Source organism: Pan troglodytes, chromosome 19 (genome assembly GCF_028858775.2).
Source record: "Pan troglodytes isolate AG18354 chromosome 19, NHGRI_mPanTro3-v2.0_pri, whole genome shotgun sequence".
Classification (NCBI taxonomy): domain Eukaryota; kingdom Metazoa; phylum Chordata; class Mammalia; order Primates; family Hominidae; genus Pan; species Pan troglodytes.
In genome coordinates, this window is record NC_072417.2 from 44454937 (window position 1) to 44459885 (window position 4949).

The window sequence follows — 4949 nt, forward strand, 5'->3', positions numbered from 1 at the left end:
TTTGTAGAAACTGCAAGTGTATATTTGAAACTCTCTGAGGATTTCGTTGGAAACGGGATAAACAGCACAGAACTAAACTGAAGCATTCTCAGAACTTTCTTCATGATGTTTGAATTCAACTCACAGTGTTGAACCATTCTTTGATAGTTGAGGTTTGAAACACTCTTTTTGTAGAAACTGCAAGTGGATATTTGGACCTCTCTGAGGATTTCGTTGGAAACGGGATAAACCGCACCTAACTGAACAGAAGCATTCTCAGAACCATCTTCCTGATGTTTGCAATCAGCTCACAGTGTTGAACCTTTCTTTGATATTTCAGGTTTGAAAAACTCTTTTTGTAGAAACTGCAAGTGGATATTTAGACCTTTTTGAGGCCTATCGTAGTAAAGGTAATAACTTCATATAAAAACAAGACAGAAGCTTTCTCAGAAAATTCTTGGGGATCATTGAGTTTAACTCACAGAGCTGAACATTCCTTTGGATGGAGCAGGTTTCAAACACACTTTTTGTAGAATCTGCAAGTGGATATTGGGACCTCTCTGAGGATTTCGTTGGAAACGGGATAACTGCACCTAACTAAACAGAAGCATTCTCAGAAACTTCTTTGTGATGTTTGCAATCAAATCCCAGAGTTGAATCTTCCTTTGATAGTTCAAGTTCGAAACACTCTTTTTGTTGGATCTGCAAGTGGATATTTGGACCACTCTGTGGCCTTCGTTCCAAACTGGTATATCTTCACATAAAATCTAGACAGTAGCTTTCACAGAAACTTCTCTGTGATGATTGCATTCAACTCACAGAGTTGAAAGTTCCTTTTGAAACAGCAGTTTCCAAACACTCTTTCTGTGGAATCTGCAAGTGGATATTTGGACCGCTTTGAAGATTTCGTTGGAAAAGGGATAATCTTCACAGAAAAGCTAAACAGAAACATTCTCAGAAACTTCTTTGTGATGTTTGCATTCAACTCACAGAGTTGAACTTTCCTTTTGAGAGAGAATCTTTGCAACACTCTTTTTCTAGAATCTGCTAGTGGACATTTGGAGGGCTTTGAGGCCTGTGGTGGATAAGGAAATATCTTCCCATAGAAACTAGATAGAAGCATTCTCAGAAACTACTTTGGGATGATTGCATTCAAGTCTCAGAGTTGAACATTCTCTTTGACAGAGCAGTTTGGAAACTCTCTTTTAGTAGAATCTGCAAGTGGAGACATCGACCGCATTGAGGCCCATGGTAATAAAGGAAATAACGGCCTATAAAAACTAGACAGTAGCATTCTCAGAGCCTTCTTCGTGATGCTTGCAGTCAACTCACCGTGTTGAACCATTCTTTGATAGTTCAGGCTTGAAACACTGTTTCTGTAGAAACTGCAAGTGGATATTTGGACCTCTCTGAGGATTTCGTTGGAAACGGGATAAACCGCACGTCACTAAACTGAAGCATTCTCAGAAATTTCTTCGTGATGTTTGTATTCAACTCACTGTGTTGAACCATTCTTTGATAGTTGAGTTTTGAAACACTCTTTTTGCAGAAACTGCAAGTGGATATTTGGACCTCTCTGAGGATTTCGTAGGAAACGGGATAAACCACGCGTTACTAAACAGAAGCATTCTCAGTGCTTTCTTCGTGATGTTTGCATTCAATTCACAGTGTTGAACCATTCTTTGATACTTCAGGTTTGAAACACTCTTTTTGTAGAAACTGCAAGTGGATATTTGAAACTCTCTGAGGATTTCGTTGGAAACGGGATAAACAGCACAGAACTAAACTGAAGCATTCTCAGAACCTTCTTCCTGATGTTTGCAATCAGCTCACAGTGTTGAACCTTTCTTTGATATTTCAGGTTTGAAAAACTCTTTTTGTAGAAACTGCAAGTGGATATTTAGACCTTTTTGAGGCCTATCGTAGTAAAGGTAATAACTTCATATAAAAACAAGACGGAAGCTTTCTCAGAAAATTCTTGGCGATCATTGAGTTTAACTCACAGAGCTGAACATTCCTTTGGATGGAGCAGGTTGGAAACACACTTTTTGTAGAATCTGCAAGTGGATATTTGGACCTCTCTGAGGATTTCGTTGGAAACGGGATAACTGCACCTAACTAAACAGAAGCATTCTCAGAAACTTCTTTGTGATGTTTGCAATCAAATCCCAGAGTTGAATCTTCCTTTGATAGTTCAAGTTCGAAACACTCTTTTTGTTGGATCTGCAAGTGGATATTTGGACCACTCTGTGGCCTTCGTTCCAAACTGGTATATCTTCACATAAAATCTAGACAGTAGCTTTCACAGAAACTTCTCTGTGATGATTGCATTCAACTCACAGAGTTGAAAGTTCCTTTTCAAACAGCAGTTTCCAAACACTCTTTCTGTGGAATCTGCAAGTGGATATTTGGACCGCTTTGAAGATTTCGTTGGAAAAGGGATAATCTTCCCAGAAAAGCTAAACAGAAACATTCTCAGAAACTTCTTTGTGATGTTTGCATTCAACTCACAGAGTTGAACTTTCCTTTTGAGAGAGAAGCTTTGCAACACTCTTTTTCTAGAATCTGCAAGTGGACATTTGGAGGGCTTTGAGGCCTGTGGTGGAAAAGGAAATATCTTCCCGTAGAAACTAGATAGAAGCATTCTCAGAAACTACTTTGGGATGATTGCATTCAAGTCTCAGAGTTGAACATTCTCTTTGACAGAGCAGTTTGGAAACTCTCTTTTTGTAGAATCTGCAAGTGGAGACATCGACCGCATTGAGGCCCATGGTAATAAAGGAAATAACTGCCTATAAAAACTAGACAGTAGCATTCTCAGAGCCTTCTTCGTGATGCTTGCAGTCAACTCACCGTGTTGAACCATTCTTTGATAGTTCAGGCTTGAAACACTGTTTCTGTAGAAACTGCAAGTGGATATTTGGACCTCTCTGAGGATTTCGTTGGAAACGGGATAAACCGCACGTCACTAAACTGAAGCATTCTCAGAAATTTCTTCGTGATGTTTGTATTCAACTCACTGTGTTGAACCATTCTTTGATAGTTGAGTTTTGAAACACTCTTTTTGCAGAAACTGCAAGTGGATATTTGGACCTCTCTGAGGATTTCGTAGGAAACGGGATAAACCACGCGTTACTAAACAGAAGCATTCTCAGTGCTTTCTTCGTGATGTTTGCATTCAATTCACAGTGTTGAACCATTCTTTGATAGTTCAGGTTTGAAACACTCTTTTTGTAGAAACTGCAAGTGGATATTTGAAACTCTCTGAGGATTTCGTTGGAAACGGGATAAACAGCACAGAACTAAACTGAAGCATTCTCAGAACTTTCTTCATGATGTTTGAATTCAACTCACAGTGTTGAACCATTCTTTGATAGTTGAGGTTTGAAACACTCTTTTTGTAGAAACTGCCAGTGGATATTTGGACCTCTCTGAGGATTTCGTTGGAAAAGGGATAAACCACACGTAACTAAACAGAAGCATTCTCAGAACTTTCTTCGTGATGTTTGCATTCAACTCACAGTGTTGAACCTTTCTTTGATAGTTCAGGTTTGAAACACTCTTTTTGTAGAAACTGCAAGTGGATATTTGGACCTCTCTGAGGATTTCGTTGGAAACGGGATAAACCGCACCTAACTGAACAGAAGCATTCTCAGAACCTTCTTCCTGATGTTTGCAATCAGCTCACAGTGTTGAACCTTTCTTTGATATTTCAGGTTTGAAAAACTCTTTTTGTAGAAACTGCAAGTGGATATTTAGACCTTTTTGAGGCCTATCGTAGTAAAGGTAATAACTTCATATAAAAACAAGACAGAAGCTTTCTCAGAAAATTCTTGGGGATCATTGAGTTTAACTCACAGAGCTGAACATTCCTTTGGATGGAGCAGGTTTCAAACACACTTTTTGTAGAATCTGCAAGTGGATATTGGGACCTCTCTGAGGATTTCGTTGGAAACGGGATAACTGCACCTAACTAAACAGAAGCATTCTCACAAACTTCTTTGTGATGTTTGCAATCAAATCCCAGAGTTGAATCTTCCTTTGATAGTTCAAGTTCGAAACACTCTTTTTGTTGGATCTGCAAGTGGATATTTGGACCACTCTGTGGCCTTCGTTCCAAACTGGTATATCTTCACATAAAATCTAGACAGTAGCTTTCACAGAAACTTCTCTGTGATGATTGCATTCAACTCACAGAGTTGAAAGTTCCTTTTCAAACAGCAGTTTCCAAACACTCTTTCTGTGGAATCTGCAAGTGGATATTTGGACCGCTTTGAAGATTTCGTTGGAAACGGGATAATCTTCACAGGAAAGCTAAACAGAAACACTCTCAGAAACTTCTTTGTGATGTTTGCATTCAACTCACAGAGTTGAACTTTCCTTTTGAGAGAGAAGCTTTGCAACACTCTTTTTCTAGAATCTGCAAGTGGACATTTGGAGGGCTTTGAGGCCTGTGGTGGAAAAGGAAATATCTTCCCGTAGAAACTAGATAGAAGCATTCTCAGAAACTACTTTGGGATGATTGCATTCAAGTCTCAGAGTTGAACATTCTCTTTGACAGAGCAGTTTGGAAACTCTCTTTTTGTAGAATCGACAAGTGGAGACATCGACCACATTGAGGCCCATGGTAATAAAGGAAATAACTGCCTATAAAAACTAGACAGTAGCATTCTCAGAGCCTTCTTCGTGATGCTTGCAGTCAACTCACCGTGTTGAATCATTCTTTGATAGTTCAGGCTTGAAACACTGTTTCTGTAGAAACTGCAAGTGGATATTTGGAGCTCTCTGAGGATTTCGTTGGAAACGTGATAAACCGCACGTAACTAAACTGAAGCATTCTCAGAACTTTCTTCGTGATGTTTGTATTCAACTCACTGTGTTGAACCATTCTTTGATAGTTGAGGTTTGAAACACTCTTTTTGCAGAATCTGCAAGGGGATATTTGGACCTCACTGAAGATTTCGTAGGAA